The following is a 25,379-nucleotide window of genomic DNA, read 5'->3' on the forward strand; positions in this document are numbered from 1 at the left end:
CCGAGATCTCGGGACGAGATCTGAATCTGAGCAGCGGCCATTTTCCCGGAGGCCACCTGACCGCATTGTACCCATGGAGTTGCCGGCGGGGCTTCCAGTCTTTGAGATGCCGGAGGAGCCCCGACTGTATGAAGATACGCCGCCGCCACCGCCCCACAGCACCAGAGGCCCCACACTGCAGAAGAGGAGCCGCCACAGCACAGCACAGCACAGCAGCCGCCGCTCCCAGCACAGAGACCCCACGCTGCAGCGCTATGATAAGGTAATGGGGGATACTCACTTTCCTGTGAGACACCCCCTCGTCCTCATCAGGATCACTCCCCCCCCCCCAAAAGGCACATATTCACCGGCCCTATAAGACGACATAGGGTGTATAAGAAGACCCCCGACTTTTAAGAAGATTTTATTTTTTAACTGGTAAAGTTGGGGGGTCGTCTTATACGCCCAGTCGTCTTATACGCCGGAAAATACGGTATATACAGATATTATTTTGGGGTATGTAGTACAATGTTTTCATTGATTTTCATTGCATTTTTTGTTGAAGGTGTAGTGACAGAAAGTCAAATTTTATTGACTTTCATGGACATGCTGATACCAAATATAAATGGTGTCTCACCTTTCGTCAGTCACTTTTTTGTTGAAAGGGTCCCTTGACAATAAGATAATTATAAAGCTTCCACTAGTGTTCAATTTTTATCTCTATAAGTATTTAATTTCCTGCAGCACCACCACAAGTGAAATAAAGCTACTAGATCTCACTTGGTCAGGTGGATCCTCAAAACAGCAATTCAGGGCGGACACATGGATGCAGGGCATTGGCACAGCAGATGAGACGGAACGTGGAATAGAATGAAACCAGATAACAGGAAACGCTGGATGACAGAAAAACAGAGGAAAGACGCATCGGAAGTCACTGAACCATAAGAGCAGATGAAGAACAAAACAGCATGACTGAAGCCGCACATAGATGTAGGTTGTGGAATTCATAGCATATTGTAATGTAATGTGAACAAACTAAAATACCGGTTCCTAATGCTTACAGCAAATAATGGATTTACTAGGAGCACATAGAATGAGTAGATGCAAATTTAAAAATCCACAACAGATTGCAGTGTAATATGAACAGATTCTAATAGCAGTTTCTAGTGTTAAAGCAAATGATGGAGTAACCAAGATCAAAGAAGCAGTAGATGCAACTTTAAGAATCCACAGCAGATGGCAATGTAATGTGTACACACTACTAAGAGTTCGTAAAGCTTACAGCAAATGATGGAACATTGTGGAACATTGGTGCAAATTATATAGGGTGATTCAGTGTGACTACCATTTTATCAGGAAAAATTGCTGTAACTTCCAAAAGAGCTTGTCAATTGTACTAAAATTTTAACTATACATACTTTGGTTCATGAGAAATGAGAGTGCAATGAATCTCAGCGACAGTGACGAAAAACATCCTTGCGCCAAGTGGTCTCGCCGACTTGTTGCCATATTGGTCTTCTCTACTACGAAATGTGCTTGCTGTATACATTTCTGCGCTTTGGTAGTTTATGTGTGGTGCTAGCATTTCACTCCTGCCGAATTCCTTCTTCATTTGCTAACAATGTACAGGAGCGTGTTTGTATCCTGAAAATTTATTTGGAAAACTGAGTCCTTATAGAGGTGCCAAAGTGAATTTCTAAGGAAGTTTGTTGGTCGAAATCCACCGTCCAAGCTGTGTCTTCTGTCATTGGTTAATAAGCTAGAAAGCACAGTAAAATTACTGGATAGGCATGATGGACGATGTCTGAAAATGTTCAAAAAATGTCCGAAAAAGATGTGACACGGCGACTTCTGGCATCTTCACGTAAATCATTGCACAGGCTTTCTCAGGAGACAGGCATGTTATATTCCACATATCAACGAATGGCCGAGAAAGGTCATATATGCCTGTACAGAGTCATTGTCGATCATGAATTGAAAGGACCAGATGAAGAGAAAATAATTTGTTATTGACATATTTTTTTTGGGGGGGGAATTTGAAGGGTTGGGTGTACAGTAGCAAGCCACAAATATTACAGGCACATACAGCAAGAAATTCAGGCTGTGACCCCAGACTTTCAACAGTATTGAACGGCTAGTGCAGGCGTGATTGGAAGTTAATGGTGGACATTTAAAACATCAGTTTCTCATAAACAAAGGTATGTACAGTCCAGTTTTCAGTATGATAGATGGGCCCTTTTAGAAGTTACAGCAATTTTTCTGGATAAAATACAGACTGAATCACCCTGTAGAAATCACAGGAGTCTGAAAATAAGATAGAAGCAGACGAAAGTGGCAAAGTACAAACAAATGGCAAGTGAACACATTACATTCTCAATGCTCAGACACAGGGTTGTGTCCAGGTGGGCCTTAAAAGGCATGGGGAGATGATTTCACTTAGAAACTCTGGGCCACTTGTAAGTCCCGACGTGGAGCACAGCAAAATAGCAATAGCGGAAGGAAGTGGAGCCCAGTACAGAAGACAAGACAGGTGCATAACAAAAGTATTACACAAAGAGTCCATTCAAATTAATGGGTAGTCTGTTACGTGAAGGACAGGTCAGGTCCTTCAGTGCTAGAGACACTCTTAAAACTTCTTAGCATTCTGATCAAAGATCAAAAATGGAGATCCCAACTATTATTAGATCAGAATCAGAATTCCCTATTACATTAAATTAATTTTCTAAACTGGATGTCTCCTTTAAGAGCCATGTCAAAGTGGCATGAAAAATTTGACAATTCCAGGTCTTTGTTCGTTTCATGATATTTTAGGACCTCTAGGTCACTCCAGAAGGTTGTTTTCTATAGAAAGAGTCAAGAGTGGAAATAGAATGGGAAAAAGTAGACAAAAGTGAAATAAAAAAAAATAGAAAAATTATCTTTTGGATTTCAGATGATTTCTTTGAGGGAACACAGATGCTTTTCTTTCTGAAACACATTGTTTAAGGATCATCTCGAAGACAGGCATGGGGATGAGCTATATACGGTTTGGGACTTCTGGTTTATCTAATATTTCAGAACAAACTTTTCCCAGCTCTTGATAATTATCAATAATCCCTTTTTGGCCTCAATGGTCTAACTCAATAAATTATTAGTACACTATAAAATATTTACTATGAATATTTTCAGAATTTATTAAAAAAAAACCTGACATCTGCATAATCTAGGTCATAATAGAATATATGGTTGGCTGTGTGGCTCCCAATGATTTCTATGTTAAACCCTGTTTTACATATACCGTGAATATATCATAATAATACTGACAGTAGGGGAGGATTGTGTTGAATCTGTAGGAGACACTGACTTAGTATTAAGTGTTAATCAGCTATACCAAAGACCAAGCTTCATGTAAATATTTATTGCTTTGCAGACAATGAGATACGAAGTATGATGACAGCAGAAGAAGAGGAAGATTCAGACTTTGCTGCAACAGTGACCTGTATATAAGAGCAGCAGGGGAGGAGGATGTTGACCTTGTTGAAGACAGTGACTTTTCCACTAATAACTAATGTTAGTGAGGACAAGACTGTATCTATTAAGTGTTGAAATGGGTAGGATGGAATATCCTGAAGCAAATCAGAAGAAGAATTATAACAGCAGCAGAAAAATGGTGGTCATGACTTATGATAGGAGTTGTGCCTGAACAATCTGTAAATAATCAGATGATTGGAATGATGACAATAGCAGGTTAGGAGAATGCAGACTTGTAAAATGCAGTGACCTGTCCACTCATTATTAATTTTAGTTAGTTAAGGACTGTGTATGACAAAGTCCGGGTCATAGATTGGGTAGGATAGAATACTCAAGCGCTAATGAGATGAGGAATGGTGACAGCAACAGGAGAGAGTTGAATGGGGCAGTGACTTATTTGTTTATCTAATTACTATGCTAAAGACCAGGTTTCATGTAAAATGGCAATATAATTGATGCTCTGAAGACAGGCAAATGATGGAAAAGAAGAGAGCAGCAGCAGCAGGAGAGGATGATGTTGACCTTGTTGAAGACAGTGACTTTTCCACTAATAACTAATGTTAGTGAGGGCAAGACTTTATCTATTAAGTGTTGAAATGGGTAGGACGGAATATCCTAAAGCAAATCAGAAGAATTATAACAGCAGCAGAAAAATGGTGGTCAGATTTTGAAGGAGGCAGTGACTTGAATACATATTAGTATACTGCAGACTAGGCTACATGTAATGAACAGGCAATGTAATTATTGCCAAAACTGGGAGTGCTTGAGGATTGGAGTTGAGAAATACTACTGCAGGCAGGAATGATGATGGAAATTATGGGGTATACAGAGGAGGAATATACAGACCTTATTGAAGGCAGTGACCTGTCCACTCAGTGCCAGTTATGACAGGACTGTATAGCAAGAGATGTATTACAAAGAGAAAGAATTCCTGATAAGTTGGGAAGAAATCATCTGAGGTAATGAAGGCAGCAGCAGGAGACTAGTGAGCAGACCTTCCAGTAGAAAGTGAACTATCCACTGTCATTATTTAATTAAAGATCTGGCGTTTTGTGATGGGGCGGTAATGTGAACTCCCCAAATTCAAACAGATAATGGGAGGATGTCAGCCGTAGGAGAGGATGACGTTAATTTTGTAGAAGAACTCTGTATGTGAGACAACTTTGTCATAAATGTGGTCAGCATAGAATAGCCAGGAACCAATTAAATGGGAAGGGTAACAGCAGAACAAGAGTATGATGAGCTTGAAGCAAGCACTGACCTATAGTCTCATGTTTAATGTTACGGGGGAAATGTTTAATTTAACCAAAGTTGTATACTTGTATTAGTTAATATGGGGAATCATGGTGGCAGCAGGGGACTGGTGAGCAGAATTTGATGGAGGCAGTGACTTTTCATAATGAGCAGGGGTACCTTATTAAGCTTAGTTAGCTCTATAACCTCAGACAAACTCAAGTTTAGTACATCTGTACATATAAATATTCTGATTTATATTGATCTGGCATAACAAATGATCTATCATGTAAGTATTTTTTCTGTCCTATAATTAATCTACCCCTCTATTTCTGGAAAACATAATTTTTGCATTTTTTATGTCAAAGCACGTCTGTTTCTGCGGACCAGTCACAAAACTTTATACGGGCAAAACTCCAACCTGACTGTAAACTCAATTTTGCCGGGTTGATATATTGAAGCTGACACATTTCACCTGGTTAATAGTGAGACTGGGAACATAGATTTCATTTTGTACACTGTGTAAAGCATCAAGAATTCGAAGCATTCCCGAACCTTCCCTCACATGGGGTCATCTGCTTTTTGTCTGGTTTATGTGTCAACAAGTTTTGCTTTGACTTTACTATTTTTATTATTTTTTTTAAAGTTTTCCAAAAAAGTTAGCCTGTGTGTAATTCTATTTTTTTTTATTCTGTTTTATTTCTGAAGGACGCTCTGTACTGGGGGAAATTTATAGAATTTTAGCTTACAACTTAAAAAGAATTCAAGACTTGCAAAGTGAACTTTCTCTTTCAATAATAGGAGTTTGAAGCCTTTCATCTATAATTTAAATATTGTACTCGGGGAATAGTTTCAGTCGAGTGTATTCCCTCATTTCATTGAAATTAATACAATTAAGTTGTAGGCTTTAGTGTCTCACCATGAGTAACCATGTAGGACGTTGACTAATGTGTGCAAATGTGTTCTTCTGCCCATGTTTAATGGGCACCAGCCACATGGACAAACATTACTTGATACCTCCAACTAAGGTGGATCGTTTCAACTCCACAGATTTGTTATCAGAAACCTAAAGAAAGCCATTGCCCCAATCGAGAGGGTCTTAATGGGACAGTTGAGGGAAGCTCGGAGAAAATGCATCATGATATGATAAAGGAGAATAGGCGCATGACTGGCTGGAGGGGAGCTGGTGGCACATGTATCCAGGGTGTGTTGTAAGAAAATTACTTTGCTTTTGCCATTGTACTACCTAATTTTTCATCTTCTGGAATGCCACCAGAGGCAAGAAGACCAAGACCATGGAATTCCATTGGATATCAAGTTTAAACCATAAGTCTTGAAGACAAAGTTCTGAACATCATAGAATAAGACTTAATACGTCTACAACACAAATGTATTTCTTTATAATTTCCAATTTTGGCTGTTGGGCAAATTTTAAGGCACAAGTTCTACAGTTTCTTATCATTTCTTTCCATGAATGTCAGCCTTATATTATTTAATTTATTTGAAATTTTAATTTCAATGTATAATATCAATAACTTGTGTTAATTGTCCTGGCTCCTGGTCTTCACAAATCTTCCATCTTCCGCAGCTAGCTCTCTCTGCTATCATTCGGGTTGGGTTATGATGTGTGTCTGCCAATCTGGCTGTGCATTTCTTGGGTGCTGTCTACACTCTCTAGTGCAAAAAAATACCTGTCTGCCAGTCCGGCTCACCTGTTTCTAATTGCTGCCCGTACAGCCGGCACTGCTGCTACATCAAGTTTCCTGTCTGCCAATCCGGCTCTGCTGTTCCAAGGTGCTCATCTGCAAATCCTGTTCAGCTGTTCAACATGCTGTCCGGTTATTGTGTTCCTCTGTATGTCTGCTCTAATACCTCTAGTTCATGTTTTCCACACCTATGGCTTAGCCAATCTATCTCACCATGTGAGCCATGGCAATTATATTACTTCGTTGATCAACCATCATGGTAATGTAACCAACGGTCCAAGAAATGTATGTTCCTTGGATGTGAACCTATAAGATAAAGCCTCTACAATGGTTGCACTTAGGTTTTTGGTGCAAAACGTCATTCTCTTTCTGCCATGTTGCTTTTTGCTTGGTTTCTCCCATACCTACTTGATTAGAAAAAATTGTATGATAGGTTAGAGATCAAAGTTAGAATCTTTCTTCCCCTATATTAGGAATACTTTGAAAAACATGGTTTCAGAAACAAGCTATTCTACCAATAAAATGATCCTTGTGGATTTAAAACCTCCTGGTGAGTCGCTTTGGCCAACAGAAGTGGGTCTAAGCCAAGGATACCCCTCCATGATGCCCATAAGTCTATACCGGACCAGGAGGCTTCTGAAGACAACCCCTTTGAGAGTCTTCAGTCCTATCAATTTTGGGTTTAACCAAGTCTTTAGAATTTAGAATGATTGACACTACTAGAGGCTTCATGCCACCAAAACCAAGATTTGCCTATTCTTACATTATTCTTACATAACGTTTACAACGTATTGCGAACTGATAAGCTGAAATAATAAATATCACAACCGCACACGGAGGAGAGGTGCACTCGGCACTAGTTAATCTGTGTTCAAAGCCTGTTCCTATCATCCTAAATCATGTTTAAAAGGAATCTGTTCCTGAAAAGATCACCTTGTAATTATAAATGTTCTTTTCATTCCACGACTCCCTCGGCTTCCTTTGCTCTTGACACATTCACCTACCACTGTTTCCCACCTGTCACTAATCACACAAACAGCATTATCTTCTGAACCATTAGGCATTCTGTAAATGCTTTATTTATTCCACGAGCCAGAAATAAAGTCTTCAAATATTAGAACACTATCAAAGTATCGAATGACATCTCGGAAGAAGAAAGTGAATTTAAATGTGAGCTACACGCTGCTGAAGACGAACGGAAAAAGTCTACAAGATTGTTAAAAATACCGTGTATTATAAATAAAATAATCATGAGAATGGCAGCAGAAGTAGAGAAGGCTGGTTTTGAGGGGAGCAGTGACTTGATTATTTTAGGAAACATGGAGCAACTGGGCAGGTAATAATTAATGGAAACAATCATTTATTGGGAATTATGAGGGCAGAAGAGGACTGTGCTTTTATGCGGGCAGTAAGGAGGCAATTTAATTACCGTAATGGGGTTCATGTGATGAAGTGGGAAATGAGAGAACACAATGTAACCACTCATATCATGGGAATTATGACAGCAGGAGAGGAGTGTTTGGGTTTTGTGAGGAGTAGTGACTTGATTTGATTATTTTAGCAGGGACAGAACTTCATGTGAAAAAGTTGGTAATAGTAAAACGCAATGTAACAACTATTATCATGGGACTTCCGACAGCAGAAGAGGACATAGGTACAAATGATTAGGTAGCCAATGATAGAACATGATATAAACATTTGTTTGGGCAGATGACAGCAGTGGAGGAGTGTGCTGGTTTTGTGGGAAGCAGTGACTTGATTTAATTACTTTAGCAGGAACAGAACTACATGTGAAAGAGTTGGCAATGATAAAACGCAATAAAACATTTCATATCCTCTGTAGGAGAGGAGGGTGCTGGTTTTGTTGAGAAGCAGTGACCTGATTCGATTATTTTAGCAGGGACAGAATTACATGTGGAAAGGTTGGCAATGATAAAACGCAATATAACATTTCATATCATGGGAACTATGTAGGAGAGGAGTGTGCTGGTTTTGTTGAGAAGCAGTGACTTGATACATTTTTTTTTAGCAATGACAGAGTTACATGTGATGACGTGGGCAATGATAGAAGACAATAAATAGTGACCACTCATTTTAGGGGACAGTAGACAGCAGTGGAGGAGTGCTCTGGTTTTGTGAGGGCGAGTGACTTGAATTGAATATTTTAATAGGGACAAAGCTGCATATAGCTAGGATGGCAATGAAAGAAGACAATGCAAAAACTCATCATGGGACACGTGACAACAGGAGAAAAGTGTGTTGGTTTTGCAAGGAGCATTGACTTGACTAAATGAGTAAAATAACGTCTGTGCTGTCATTTGAGGAAAAGTAATATTGCAGCAAAGACGTGATAAATTCAACCAAGATTTACCATATCTTGAGAATGAGAAGGGTAGAACTGCACTGTAATTTTTCTGTGGGGAGCAGAGATTAGATTTATTTGCTTTGATGAAGACAGAGCGATATGTGATGAAGAAGGCAACGACAAAACACGATGTAACTACTTGTTTCACTGGACAGATGGCAGCAGTGGAGGAGTGTTCTGGTTTTGTGAGGATTAGTGACTTAATTTGATTATTTTAGCAAGGACAGAACTTCATGTGAAAAAGTTGGTAATGTTTTAACGCCATGTAACAACTGTTATAATGGAAATGATGACTGCAGGAGAGGAGTGTGCTGGTTTTGTTGGCAACCAGTGACTTCAGATGATTTTTATTTTTAATAAGAGCAGATTTACATGTGATGGATTAGGCAATAATAGAACACAATGAATTACTTGTTTCACTGGACAGATGACAGCAGTGGAAGAGTGTTCTGGTTTTATGTGGAGTAGTGACTTGATTTAATTTTAGCCGTGACAGAACTACCTGTGACAAAGTTGACATTGATAAATCACAATGTAACACCTGATATCATGGGAATTATGCCAGCAGGTGAGGAGTGTATTGGGTTTGTTGGGAAGCAGTGACTTCATTAAATGCGTTTATTATAAATGTAATTATGGCAATGGCCATAGCAGGAGAATTCTCCAAAAAGTAAGAAGTACTTGTCAGGAGCCTTCCCAGTGTATACAGCCAATGTAGAGCATGGATGTAATGTGAACAGTGCCTTAGACATTTGTGGGAGCGTGCTCTTGTTTTTTTTTTTTTGCTGCTGACCTGTCCGTGCTCCAGAGCTGTCATTTCTGCCACACAGTCACCATCACAATGAGGCTTGCAGTGGGCATGTCATGAGATGCCTGGGGCAGAACATGTGGTTGTGCAGCCCTGCAAGGTAAGGCCAGTCTCACACGTCCAGATTTATCTGGTAGGCCGGTTTCACACGTCAGTGTCTCCGGTACGGGAGGTGACAGTTTTCTCACGTACCGGAGACACTGACTCATGTAGACACATTAAAATCAATGTGTCTCTGCACATGTCAGCGTGTTTTCACGGACCGTGTGTCCGTTTGAAAAACACGGAGACATGTCAGTGTTCGTGGGAGCGCACGGATCACACGGACCCATTAAAGTCAATGGGTCCGTGTAAAACACGTACCGCACACGGATGCTGTCCGTGTGCCATCCGTGTGCCGTGCAGGAGACAGCGCTACAGTAAGCACTGTCCCCCCAGCTTGTGGTGCTGAAGCCGCCATTCATCCCTTCTCTCCAGCAGCGTTCGCTGGAGAGAAGGAATGAAAAATCATTTTTTTTTTCTTTTTTTTGCGGGTCCATGTGTCCGGGTGTGCACGTAGGCCATCCGTGTGTCATCCGTGTGCTGTCCGTGTGTCATCCGTGTGCTGTCCGTGTTTCTCCTCTGTGGGCTGTCCGTGTTTTGAAACAATTTGTTTCAATTTTAACCCTATGACTTTAAAATCGCACATGGACAGCACATGGACAGCATCCGTGTGCGGTATGTGTTTACATGCACCCATTGACTTTAATGGGTCAGTGTGATCCGTGCGCTCCCACGAACACTGACATGTCTCTGTGTTGTGCACACGGACACACGGTCCGGGAAAACACATTGACATGTGCAGAGACACATTCATTTTATTGTATCTACGTGTGTCAGTGTCTCCGGTACGTGAGGAAACTGTCACCACACGTACCGGAGCCACTGACGTGTGAAACCGGCCTAAGAAGAACAACCTGTGTCTTTACATTAGCCTCCCAGTTACAATATGAATATAATGTGTCATCAAAAAGATTACTAATTGTTTCAGTAAAAAATTTTTATTAAAAAATTGATGATGTTCGCTTTCATGCTTTCTTATCAATATCTATGTAAAAACATAAATCTTTCACACTGACCACTAGGTTTTTATAATAAATAGTGATGAGCGAGTATACTCATTGCTCGGGTTTTCCAGAGCACGCTCGGGTGACCTTCGAGTATTTGTTAGTGTTCGGAGATATAGTTTTCATCGCGGCAGCTGAATGATTTACTGCCACTAGCCAGGCTGAGGAGGAGGTGAGCTGTGACATCACCTATTGTGAATGGTGGATCCTGTGTTATCTACTGTATGTGATGATCACCTCCTCCTCCTGTACAATGACTGATAACACCTCTATATACAGTAGATAACTGTTGTGAATTTGGATTCTGGGCTCCCCCGGTGGCTACTGGTGGAATTGAACTGGTGTCTTCATCTTCTCTGTTCACCTGTTCCCATCAAGATGTGGGAGTCGCTATATAACCTTGCTGCTCTGTTAGTTGCTTGCCGGTCAACAATGTTATCAGAAGCCTCTCTGTGCTTGTTCCTGCTCCTAGACAACTACTAGATAAGTTGGACTCTTGTCCATGTTTGTTTTTGCATTTTGTTCCAGTTCACAGCTGTAGTTTCGTTACTGTGTCTGGAAAGTTCTTGTGAACGGGAATTGCCACTCTGGTGTTATGAGTTAATGCCAGAGTTTTAAAGTAATTTCTGGATGGTGTTTTTGATAGGGTTTTCAGCTGACCATGAAAGTGTCCTTTCTGTCTTCTGCTATGTAGTAAGTGGACCTCAAATTTGCTAAACCTATTTTCATACTACGTTTGTTATTTCATCTCAACTCACCGCCAATACATGTGGGGGGCCTCTGTCTCCTTTCGGGGTATTTCTCTAGAGGTGAGCTAGGACTAATATTTTCCTCTGCTAGCTTTATTTAGTCCTCCGGCTGGGCTGGGCATCTAGAATCAACGTAGGCATGCTACCCGGCCACTGCTAGTTGTGCGTTAGGTTTAGTTCATGGTCAGCTCAGTTCCCATCTTCCAAGAGCTAGTTCCTATATATGCTTATGCTATGTTCTCTTGCCATTGAGATCATGACAGTTTGACCGGCCCGCAAAGTGTTAATTGTTTGGGCTGAAGCAGGAGAAAAAGAAGTGTTGAAGGGAAATTTTTTTTTTTTCCCCTCAGAGTTTTGCTGCCTAGCCCTTAATTGCTGTCTAGCTGCTTCTTACCTCCTCTTAACCGTTGAATGGCTCTGTGTCCACCTGTTTGTAATGGATCTTCAGAGTGTAACTGCAGGTTTGAATAATCTCGCCACGAAGGTACAAAATTTGCAAGATTTTGTTTGTCATGCACCTGTATCTGAGCCGAGAATTCCTTTGCCGGAATTTTTCTCGGGGAATAGATCCGGGTTTCAGAATTTTCGAAATAATTGCAAATTATTTTTGTCTCTGAAATCTCGCTCTGCCGGAGACCCTGCACAGCAGGTCAGGATTGTGATTTCCTTGCTCCGGGGCGACCCTCAAGACTGGGCTTTTTCATTGACACCAGGGGATCCTGCGTTGCTCAATGTGGATGCGTTTTTTCTGGCCTTGGGGTTGCTTTATGACGAACCTCATTTGGAGCTTCAGGCAGAAAAAACCTTGATGTCCCTATCTCAGGGGCAAGATGAAGCGGAAATTTACTGCCAAAGATTCCGTAAATGGTCTGTGCTTACTCAGTGGAATGAGTGCGCCCTGGCGGCGACTTTCAGAGAGGGTCTCTCTGATGCCATTAAGGATGTTATGGTGGGGTTCCCTGTGCCTACGGGTCTGAATGAGTCCATGACAATGGCTATTCAGATCGATAGGCGTTTGCGGGAGCGCAAACCAGTGCACCATCTGGTGGTGTCCACTGAGAAGTCGCCAGAGAGTATGCAGTGTGATAGAATTCTGTCCCGAAGCGAGCGGCAGAATTTTAGACGGAAAAATGGGTTGTGTTTCTATTGTGGTGATTCTACTCATGTTATATCAGCACTAAGCGCACTAAAAAGCTTGGTAAATCTGTTTCCATTTGCACCTTACCGTCTAAATTTATTCTATCTGTGACCCTGATTTGCTCTTTGTCATCTATTACCACGGACGCCTATGTCGACTCTGGCGCCGCTTTGAGTCTTATGGATTGGTCCTTTGCCAAACGCTGTGGGTATGATTTAGAGCCTTTGGAGACTCCTATTCCTCTGAAGGGGATTGACTCCACCCCATTGGCTAATAATAAACCACAATGCTGGACACAAGTAACTATGCGTATTAATCCGGATCACCAGGAGATTATTCGCTTTCTGGTGCTGTATAATCTACATGATGATTTGGTGCTAGGATTGCCTTGGCTGCAATCTCACAACCCAGTCCTCGACTGGAGAGCTATGTCTGTGTTGAGCTGGGGATGTAAGGGGGCTCATGGGGATGTACCTGTGGTTTCCATTTCATCATCCATTCCCTCTGAAATTCCTGAGTTCCTGTCTGACTATCGTGACGTCTTTGAAGAATCCAAGCTTGGTTCGTTACCTCCGCACCGAGAGTGCGATTGTGCCATAGATTTAATCCCGGGTAGTAAATACCCAAAGGGTCGTTTATTTAATCTGTCTGTGCCTGAACATGCTGCTATGCGAGAATATATAAAGGAGTCCTTGGAAAAGGGACATATTCGTCCATCGTCATCTCCCTTAGGAGCCGGTTTTTTCTTTGTGTCAAAAAAAGACGGCTCTTTGAGACCATGTATTGATTATCGGCTTTTGAATAAAATCACTGTTAAATATCAATACCCATTGCCGTTGCTGACTGATTTGTTTGCTCGCATAAAGGGGGCCAAGTGGTTCTCTAAGATTGACCTTCGTGGGGCGTATAATTTGGTGCGAATCAGGCAGGGGGATGAGTGGAAAACCGCATTTAATACGCCCGAGGGCCACTTTGAGTATTTAGTGATGCCTTTTGGTCTTTCTAATGCTCCGTCAGTTTTCCAGTCCTTTATGCATGATATTTTTCGCGATTATTTGGATAAATTTATGATTGTGTATCTGGATGATATTCTGATTTTTTCGGATGACTGGGACTCTCATGTCCAGCAAGTCAGGAGGGTTTTTCAGGTTTTGCGGTCTAATTCTTTGTGTGTGAAGGGTTCGAAGTGTGTTTTTGGGGTACAGAGGATTTCCTTTTTGGGATATATTTTTTCCCCCTCTTCCATTGAAATGGATCCTGTCAAGGTTCAAGCTATTTGTGATTGGACGCAGCCCTCTTCTCTTAAGAGTCTTCAGAAATTTTTGGGCTTTGCTAACTTTTATCGTCGATTTATTGCTGGTTTTTCGGATATTGCTAAGCCATTGACCGATTTGACTAAGAAGGGTGCTGATGTTGCTGATTGGTCCCCTGATGCTGTGGAGGCCTTTCGGGAGCTTAAGCGCCGTTTTTCCTCTGCCCCTGTGTTGCGTCAGCCTGATGTTGCTCTACCTTTTCAGGTTGAGGTCGACGCTTCTGAGATCGGAGCTGGGGCAGTGTTGTCGCAGAAAAGTTCTGACTGCTCCGTGATGAGGCCTTGTGCCTTCTTTTCCCGTAAATTTTCGCCCGCTGAGCGGAATTATGATGTTGGGAATCGGGAGCTTTTGGCCATGAAGTGGGCTTTTGAGGAGTGGCGCCATTGGCTTGAGGGGGCCAGACATCAGGTGGTGGTATTGACTGACCACAAAAATTTGATTTATCTTGAGACCGCCAGGCGCCTGAATCCTAGACAGGCGCGCTGGTCATTATTTTTCTCTCGGTTTAATTTTGTGGTGTCATACCTACCGGGTTCTAAGAATGTTAAGGCGGATGCCCTTTCTAGGAGTTTTGAGCCTGACTCGCCTGGTAACTCTGAGCCCACAGGTATCCTTAAGGATGGAGTGGTATTGTCAGCCGTTTCTCCAGACCTGCGGCGGGCCTTGCAGGAGTTTCAGGCGGAGAGACCTGATCGTTGCCCACCTGATAAACTGTTTGTTCCTGATGATTGGACCAATAGAGTCATCTCTGAGGTTCATTCTTCTGCGTTGGCAGGTCATCCTGGCATTTTTGGTACCAGGGATTTGGTGGCAAGGTCCTTCTGGTGGCCTTCCCTGTCACGAGATGTGCGAGGCTTTGTGCAGTCTTGTGACGTTTGTGCTCGGGCCAAGCCTTGTTGTTCTCGGGCTAGTGGATTATTGTTGCCCTTGCCTATTCCTAAGAGGCCTTGGACGCACATCTCGATGGATTTTATTTCAGATCTGCCTGTTTCTCAGAAGATGTCTGTCATCTGGGTGGTGTGTGACCGTTTTTCTAAGATGGTCCATTTGGTTCCTCTGCCCAAGTTACCTTCTTCTTCCGAGTTGGTTCCTCTGTTTTTTCAAAATGTTGTTCGTTTGCATGGTATTCCTGAGAATATCGTTTCTGACAGAGGGACCCAATTCGTGTCTAGATTTTGGCGGGCATTCTGTGCTAGGATGGGCATAGATTTATCTTTTTCGTCCGCTTTCCATCCTCAGACGAATGGCCAGACCGAGCGGATTAATCAGACCCTGGAGACATATCTGAGGTGTTTTGTGTCTGCTGACCAGGATGATTGGGTTGCTTTTTTGCCATTGGCGGAGTTCGCTCTCAATAATCGGGCCAGCTCTGCCACTTTGGTGTCCCCGTTTTTCTGTAATTCGGGGTTTCATCCTCGATTTTCCTCTGGTCAGGTGGAATCTTCGGATTGTCCTGGAGTGGATGCTGTGGTGGAGAGATTGCATCAGATCTGGGGGCAGGTGGTGGACAATTTGAGGTTGTCCCAGGAGAAGACTCAGCTTTTTGCCAACCGCCACCGTCGTGTTGGTCCTCGGCTTTCTGTTGGGGATTTGGTGTGGTTGTCTTCTCGTTTTGTCCCTATGAGGGTCTCTTCTCCTAAGTTTAAGCCTCGGTTTATCGGCCCGTATAAGATATTGGAGATTCTTAACCCTGTTTCCTTCCGTTTGGACCTCCCTGCATCCTTTTCTATTCATAACGTTTTTCATCGGTCATTATTGCGCAGGTATGAGGTACCGGTTGTGCCTTCCGTTGAGCCTCCTGCTCCGGTGTTGGTTGAGGGTGAGTTGGAGTACGTTGTGGAGAAAATCTTGGACTCTCGTGTTTCCAGACGGAGACTCCAGTATCTGGTCAAGTGGAAGGGATACAGCCAGGAGGATAATTCTTGGGTGAATGCATCTGATGTTCATGCCTCCGATCTGGTTCGTGCCTTTCATAGGGCCCATCCTGATCGCCCTGGTGGTTCTGGTGAGGGTTCGGTGCCCCCTCCTTGAGGGGGGGGTACTGTTGTGAATTTGGATTCTGGGCTCCCCCAGTGGCTACTGGTGGAATTGAACTGGTGTCTTCATCTTCTCTGTTCACCTGTTCCCATCAAGATGTGGGAGTCGCTATATAACCTTGCTGCTCTGTTAGTTGCTTGCCGGTCAACAATGTTATCAGAAGCCTCTCTGTGCTTGTTCCTGCTCCTAGACAACTACTAGATAAGTTGGACTCTTGTCCATGTTTGTTTTTGCATTTTGTTCCAGTTCACAGCTGTAGTTTCGTTACTGTGTCTGGAAAGTTCTTGTGAACGGGAATTGCCACTCTGGTGTTATGAGTTAATGCCAGAGTTTTAAAGTAATTTCTGGATGGTGTTTTTGATAGGGTTTTCAGCTGACCATGAAAGTGTCCTTTCTGTCTTCTGCTATGTAGTAAGTGGACCTCAAATTTGCTAAACCTATTTTCATACTACGTTTGTTATTTCATCTCAACTCACCGCCAATACATGTGGGGGGCCTCTGTCTCCTTTCGGGGTATTTCTCTAGAGGTGAGCTAGGACTAATATTTTCCTCTGCTAGCTTTATTTAGTCCTCCGGCTGGGCTGGGCATCTAGAATCAACGTAGGCATGCTACCCGGCCACTGCTAGTTGTGCGTTAGGTTTAGTTCATGGTCAGCTCAGTTCCCATCTTCCAAGAGCTAGTTCCTATATATGCTTATGCTATGTTCTCTTGCCATTGAGATCATGACAGATAACGCAGGATTCACCATACACTATAGGTGATGTCACAGCTCACCTTCTCCTCCTGTACAATGACTGATAACACCTCTATATACAGTAGATAACACAGGATCCACCATTCACAATAGGTGATATCACAGCTCACCTCCTCCTCCTGTACAATAACTGATAACACCTCTATATACAGTAGATAACACAGGATCCACCATTCACAATAGGTGATATCACAGCTCACCTCCTCCTCCTGTACAATAACTGATAACACCTCTATATACAGTAGATAACACAGGATCCACCATTCACAATAGGTGATGCCACAGCTCACCTCCTCCTCCTCCTGTACAATGACTGATAACTCCTTTATATACAGTAGATAACACAGGATCCACCATTCTCAATAGATGATGTCACAGCTCACCTCCTCCTCCTGTACAATGACTGATAACACCTCTATATACAGTAGATAACACAGGATCCAACATTCACAATAGGTGATATCACAGCTCACCTCCTCCTCCTGTACAATGACTGATAACACCTCTATATACAGTAGATAACACAGGACCCAGCATTCACAATAGGTTATGTCACAGCTCACCTCCTCCTCCTGTACAATGACTGATAAATAACACCTCTATATACAGTAGATAACACAGGATCCAGCATTCACAATAGGTGATATCACAGCTCACCTCCTCCTCCTGTACAATGACTGATAACACCTCTATATACAGTAGATAGCACAAGATCCACCATTCACAATAGGTGATGTCACAGCTCACCTTCTCCTCCTGTACAATGACTGATAACACCTCTATATACAGTAGATAACACAGGATCCACCATTCACAATAGGTGGTCACAGCTCACCTCATCCCCCTTCGTTCACAATATTCTTTGCACAGATTACAGAATGCCTAGTTTATACTTCTAAACAAGCATAAAGGGTCTGAGTTAGTCCACATAGACAACAAGATGTCAAAGTCTAAAATAAGCTCTAGTGGCCTGAGAAAAAAATACAAATCATATTATTCTCATTTTATAAAATATTCAATTAACTTAAAAACTTAATTTAAACAATATTTTATTTTTTGATGACACATTCCCTTTAGACTTACCTTCTTGCTGTCATTGCCTATAACAACTGTTTTTTCACCTATTCGTATTGTGTCTGGTTTTACCTCCAATGAATTTTTTCCAGGGAATTAATCTTTGCCCCAGTTAGGGTTTCACAATTCAGCTGATTTCTTCGACCCTAACCATAGTCATAAAAAGGAGGTTGATATACAGTAATGGCCCAAAGTATTGAGACTGACACAGATTTTAGTTTTCACACAGTTTGCAACTTCAGTTTTTGCAGTGGCAATTTGCATTAACTCTAGAATGTTATGAACAGTGATCAGGTGATGAAAAAAATTAAGGCAATCAAAAGAACGATGTTCAAAGAGAAAGGTCCACTTGCTGTGACGAAGCCTTCAGCGTGCCCAGGAAAGTCCAGCATGAAGAGCTAGCTATGTCATCAGTTCAACACCTGTGCAGAGCTTGCTCAGGAATGGCAGCAGGCAGGTGTCAGTGCATAGTGAGCCCGTTCTGTGAGCCCCTTGAGACATTTGTGTGATTACAGTGATGAATATGCGGCTCCACCCCTATGGGAGGTGGAGCCGCATATTCATCACTGTAATGAGGGGTACCACGTGACCACTCATACAGGACAAGCTGCGACGCTGAGAGGAAGCATCGAGGGAGCTGGGTGAGTATTTTATTTCCAGCGGGCGGGCGCACAGGGGGTGGGAGGGGAGAGGTTACCGGGAACCTGATTTTAACCACAAAAAAAAAGAAAAAAACAATGATTTTTCATTCCTTCTCTCCAGCGAACGCTGCTGGGGAGAATAAATGAATGGTGGCTTCAGCACCACACGCTGGGGGGACAGCGCTTACTGTAGCGCTGTCTCCTGCATGGCACACGGACGGCACACGGACAGCATCCGTGTGCGGTATGTGTTTACATGGACCCATTGACTTTAATGGGTCCGTGTGATCCATGCACTCCCACGAACACTAACATGTCTCCGTGTTTTTCAAACGGACACACGGTCTGTGAAAACACGCTGACATGTGCAGAGACACATTGATTTTAATGTGTCTACGTGAGTCAGTGTCTCCGGTACGTGAGAAAACTGTCACCACACGTACCGGAGCCACTGACGTGTGAAACAGGCCTCACGTTTATGTCATATGTTGTATCCCTGCATTTGTTGCGGCACATGATAATTTATTTAAAGGGGATGTTCACTATATGCTATATTGCCCCCACTGATTTAAACCTTGTAAAAAGTATTTTTGTAAATACCTCTTGTTACCATCTTTGCCGTTGAGTGGCGTTATCGCTGACCGCTTACTTGGGATTACGTGACCCCGGCTGCAGCCGCTGCTGATGTCATGTTAAGTTCCAGAAACCCTTGCATCACCTGGGCTTGACCCAGTCACGCACACCCCTCCTGATTGATTGGGCTGTGGGTGGAATTTCACCGCACGTCGCCGCCCAGTAGCCAGCGCACGTTTTCGGCTAATGAAAGAGGAGAGAGGGAAAGCGCGCGCCGGATACTGGGCTGTAACGTGCTATGAAACTCTGCCCACAGTCCAGCCAATCTGAAGGGGTGCTTGCGACTGGGTCATGCCCGAGTGATGCAAGGGATTGTGGAACTTGGCATAAAATCAACGGATGTCAGCGATGGCTGCAGCCGGGGTTATGTGATATACAGCAGTCTGAGTATCCCTATGTGTTACGGGTGTGTCAGATGTAATACACTGTCGCTCTGCATCTGGCTGCAGAAGGTCTCTGCATTTGGCATTACAGACACCTACTTGTTCCTTCTGACTCTTGGACCTCCCTCTGGCTGTAGTTGACACACCTGGACCTGGCTGTTTATAAATCCCCAGTCTGCTTCAGGGAATCACTGGTGATATTCACATTTTTCTCTCGTGAAGGCTTGGCGCTATAGCAGTCAGCTAACTTCTCTGGAGCTGTTTGAGGACATTTGATGTTAACTCTCCATGTCTGTGCAGCGCCCCAGAGTCCTGGTCGTTGCAGTATTGTCGCTCTTCCACCAGGGGGAGTGATGGTACGTCTGATGGCACTAAAGGAGTTCAGCTGACCAGGTATCACAGTCACACATTACACTTCACACTCCAACCACCAGGGGGAGCAAAGGGTTCTATGTATTAGGCCACTCCTCACACTCGGGTAAAACTGGGGGCTGGATAGGAAGTTAGAGAACGCTACTGGGTGGGTCCCAGGAAAGACCTGTCAGGCAGACAGGGAGAGAAGGAGGAATATCTGAGCTGCAGACAGAGGTCCCTGTCAGGGGTGGGATCCTGGCAGAGACTGAGCGAGAGATAGAACGTTACGGAGCTGCGCCTGCACCTCATTGCGGCAGCATCCTAAGAAAGGACAAGAAGCGGAGTATATTGTGGGGAAGTGAGAAACGAGATCACAGCACAAGGAGATAATACCGGGAGGAGTTCTGCCTTAAGATCGGCAACATCCTTCTGAGGCGCGTAGCCGGTGGCCGGAACACCGAGGGAGTAATAGACTCTACGCATTACTTCAAACTACGGCAGGACAGTTAATTCCAAGTTGGCTGCCCAACCTTTAACCTATTGAAGACAACGGAGGCAAATTGTGGGAGAGGGGCGTCTCTAGGGTCCCTATAAAATAGCTCCAGGCCTACCCCGTCATACGGGTCGTCCTATCCATACCATCTGGGGGACGGAGAGAGAATATCAGAAACATACAGTACATGACAGTTGTGAGGACTATCCCGTGGTGCTCAGCAGGGAGATACTACAACACGCAGGCGCTAGTAGGAAGGCTACTGATCTCCACCTGCAAAGGGAACTCTGGATGTGCCTTCGGACCGGCCGGATTCAGCCAGCCCTGTTAGCAGTGCTCTGTATTGTGGACGCTGAAGTCTTCAGTAAAAGGTAAAGAGACTGCAACCCTGTGTCCTCGTTATTTACTGCGACCTACACCATCATCATCTACCTTACTGGGAAGCCCTGGAGACATACTTCACCTGTGAGAAGGTATACCATCTAGCTGCCATTCCATCACCCCAGTGGACCCCTAGCAGCGTCGGTCACCCTGACCGAATACCACAGGTGGCGTCACGAACACTTGACAAACTCATAACCCCTTTAATTGGACGCCCCTTAGCAGGGCCACGGACCGGGTTGGGCCACCGTGACATCCCCAGAACTGAGACAGAAGGGACTCGGTACCGAGTACCCCACTGCCCTGCGCCTGGGGGCGATCCAACTTCTCAAGCTACGTTCATTCTAGTTGTCTATCTTTTTGTCTTTAGTTTGCAGTGTGGACTGACTAGTGCTTATCCCACCCCCTGCCTATCCAGGGCTTAGCTCTAGAGAGATACAGGGCTTGGGTTTTCTGCTCGGCGATTGGTGAGGAACTAATTTAGGAATGGTAAGGCAGGTAGGGTGCTATTAGATCTGCCTAGGGGTCTCCAATCAGCCTTTCCCTAGTGTCTGGACTTACTTTCCCTCACCCCTTTGTGTTGCACTTAGATTTCCCACACTGTGCGTGACAGTATGTGATTTATATAGCAGACCTCTCACTCCTTGCATTCTACAAATGTTATGTGAACAGTGATGATTTTTCCAATTTGAGGAGATATGAAGTGCCCGTCATTACGATCCTCCTACGAAAGCCAGCTTGTGGCCTGTGTTCATAGGAGATCATGATTACTGCTATACATAGCAAGGCTGAAACACTGCTATGCATTAAACAAGCAATCAGATCAGACGATCAAAACTTCAAGTCCCCTAAGGGACTATTAGATACAGTGAAAAGTAAAAAAAAGTTTTTTAAAAATCTGAAAAAACCCCCCAGAAAGGTTCAAATCCCCACACTTTTGCCCTATTGAAAATAAAACAACAGAAATAAAAATACACATATTTAGTATAGCTGCCTATGTAAAAATCCAATCTATCAAACTATAAAATAAATGTATCCAATCGGTAAATGGTGTAACCAGGAAATATTAAACAGTCTGTTTCGGCAGTCTCAACATTGCAATAAAATGTAGATAGGAGGCGATCAAAACATCGTATGTTCCCCAAAATGGTATCAGCTCAGCGCGCAAAAAAATAAGCCCTCCTGAAAAATGAAAATATTACGAGTCTCAGAAAATGGCAACAAATGCAAAAAAAAGATGTTATTACAAATTTCAGATTTTTTTTCCAACACTTAAATTTAAAAAACAACCACATGATTGGTATCTGCTGAATCATACTAACCTGGAGAATCACATTGCCAGGTTGGTTTTACCATATAGTGAACATGCCAAATAAAAAACCCAAACATTTTTTTGTAATTGCACTTTTTTTGCAGTTTTACTGAGCTTGGAATTATTTTTCTTGTATTTCAGTGCAGTATTTGGCACAATGAATGGTGTTATTCAGAAGAACTACTTGTCCCGCAAGAACTAAAAGCCCTCATATGGCTCAGGGGATAAAAAAATGTATGGCTCTTGGAAGATGGGGAGGAAAAAACAAAAACAAAAAAAATGGAAAATCGCCCATGGGTGAAGGGGTGAATGACTCTCCAACTTGAATCCATTGCTCCATAATGGCTACATTTCGACCCTGGGCCATAGTGGAAACACGAAAGTACCATAAAGGGTCAAAGCTGTATCTCGCAGAAGAGAAACAAAGACATTATATAAAGGTCTTTCATTTACTATCAATTTTGACTAATTTTGCATGGGTGAAAAATCCTTTTAAGGCTGCATTTCGATATAAATTTAATATAATACAACTCAATTTTTAAAGAGGCATTTTTAAAGTCTCTACCAGCATCCTCTATTTAGGTTAATGTTTACAGAAAATGAGACAGAATAAGTAACAGATGAGTAAAAGTCAAAATCAATGTGACTAATGGACTAAAAGCCAGTATCCAAAAAGGCAGACGTCCGCTTCAAAATCGCAACTGCACCGATTGATAGTAACATACAATATATGCTTCAAAAATGTGTAATGGATAAAACTTCTCTTGTATTACTAAGGTCCCTGCTCATAATAGCTGATACTCTGCAGGAGACAGGACCATGCCCCTAGGAAGGAGCAAGCATGGAGAAACGCGCGTCAGGGAAGCGGGACACTGCATACTCGCCACTCTTAATCGACTCCACGGTGACATTTACCTCTATACTTCTAAGGTAATACCTTCTACCAACAGATGCACCTTGAAGAGAAGCTTAGTAGGTGCTGATGGGTAATTTCCATGCTAAGCAATAGGGCGGAATCCTCATCACATATGGTAAATAGAAAAATATTTATAGCAGAGTATTGTTTTCTATGCAGAGGTTTTTTTTAAGCCCAATTTAGTATGTTCAACACATAATCAGGTGTGCAATGCCCCCTTGAGGTATTCCTTGTTCTATGACATGTCTTTTTAAGTAATTTTATTTTATGAATTTCTCTAATAAACTTGTGTAGTTTTATTACAACATAAATCTCTTCTTGTCTGTCCTAAGAGGGTTTCTACAGATGTAGCTGGTTTATATATGCTGTACAGGAGAGAAGACCCTGCCCATAAGAGCTGACACTCTACAGGAGAGAGGACCCTGCACATAAGAGCTGACCCTCTACAGGAGAGAGGACCCTACACATAAGAGCTGACACTCTACAGGAGAGAGGACCCTGCACATAAGAGCTGACACTCTACAGGAGAGAGGACCCTGCCCATAAGAGCTGACACTCTACAGGAGAGAGGACCCTGCCCATAAGAGCTGACACTCTACAGGAGAGAGGACCCTGCCCATAAGAGCTGACACTCTACAGGAGAGAGGACCCTGCACATAAGAGCTGACACTCTACAGGAGAGCAGGCCCTGCACATAAGAGCTGACACTCTACAGGAGAGAGGACCCTGCACATAAGAGCTGACACTCTACAGGAGAGAGGACCCTGCCCATAAGAGCTGACACTCTACAGGAGAGAGGACCCTGCACATAAGAGCTGACACTCTACAGGAGAGAGGACCCTGCACATAAGAACTGACACTCTACAGGAGAGAGGACCCTGCACATAAGAGCTGACACTCTACAGTAGAGAGGATCCTGCACATAAGAGCTGACACTCTACAGGAGAGAGGACCCTGCACATAAGAGCTGACACTCTACAGTAGAGAGGATCCTGCACATAAGAGCTGACACTCTACAGGAGAGAGGACCCTGCACATAAGAGCTGACACTCTACAGGAGAGAGGACACTGCACATAAGAACTGACACTCTACAGGAGAGAGGACCCTGTACATAAGAGCTGACACTCTACAGGAGAGAGAACCCTGCACATAAGAGCTGACACTTTACAGGAGAGAGGATCCTGCACATAAGAGCTGACACTCTACAGGAGAGAGGACACTGCACATAAGAACTGACACTCTACAGGAGAGAGGACCCTGTACATAAGAGCTGACACTCTACAGGAGAGAGGACCCTGCACATAAGAGCTGACACTCTACGGGAGAGAGGACCCTTCACATAAGAGCTGACACTCTACAGGGGAGAGGACCCTACACATAAGAGCTGACACTCTACAGGAGAAAGGACCCTGCACATAAGAGCTAACACTCTACAGGAGAGAGGATCCTGCACATAAGAGCTGACACTCTACAGGAGAGAGGACCCTTTACATAAGAGCTGACACTCTACGGGAGAGAGGACCCTGCACATAAGAGCTGACACTCTACAGGGGAGAGGACCCTAAACATAAGAGCTGACACTCTACAGGAGAAAGGACCCTGCACATAAGAGCTAACACTCTACAGGAGAGAGGACCCTGCACATAAGAGCTAACACTCTACAGGAGAGAGGATCCTGCCATAAGAGCTGATACTCTACAGGAGAGAGGATCCTGGCATAAGAGCGGATACTCTAGAGGAGAGAGGATCCTGCACATAAGAGCTGACACTCTACAGGAGAGAGGTCCCTGCACATAAGAGCTGACACTCTACAGGAGAGAGGACCCTGCACATAAGAGCTGACACTCTACAGGAGAGAGAGGACCCTGCACATAACAGCTGACACTATACAGGAGAGAGGACCCTGCACATAAGAGCTGACACTCTACAGGAGAGAGGACCCTGCACATAACAGCTGACACTCTACAGGAGAGAGGATCCTGCACATAAGAGCTGACACTCTACAGGAGAGAGGATCCTGCACATAAGAGCTGACACTCTACAGGAGAGAGGACCCTGCACATAAGAGCTGACACTCTACAGGAGAGAGTATCCTGCACATAAGAGCTGATACTCTACAGGAGAGAGGACCCTGCACATAAGAGCTGACAGTACAGGAGAGAGGACCCTGCACATAAGAGCTGACACTCTACAGGAGAGAGGACCCTGCACATAAGAGCTGACTCTCTACAGGAGAGAGGACCGTGCACATAAGAGCTGACTCTCTACAGGAGAGAGGACCCTGCCCATAAGAACTGACACTCAACAGGAAAAAGGACCCTGCCCATAAGAACTGACACTCTACAGGAAAGAGGACTCTGTACATAAGAGCTGACTCTCTACAGGAGAGAGGATCCTTCACATAAGGGTTGACTCTGTACAGGAGAGAGGACCTTGCCCATAATAGCTGACACTGTACAGAAGAGAGGATTCTGCACATAAGAGCTGACACT

Source organism: Ranitomeya variabilis, chromosome 1 (assembly GCF_051348905.1).
Source record: "Ranitomeya variabilis isolate aRanVar5 chromosome 1, aRanVar5.hap1, whole genome shotgun sequence".
NCBI classification, from domain to species: Eukaryota; Metazoa; Chordata; class Amphibia; order Anura; family Dendrobatidae; genus Ranitomeya; species Ranitomeya variabilis.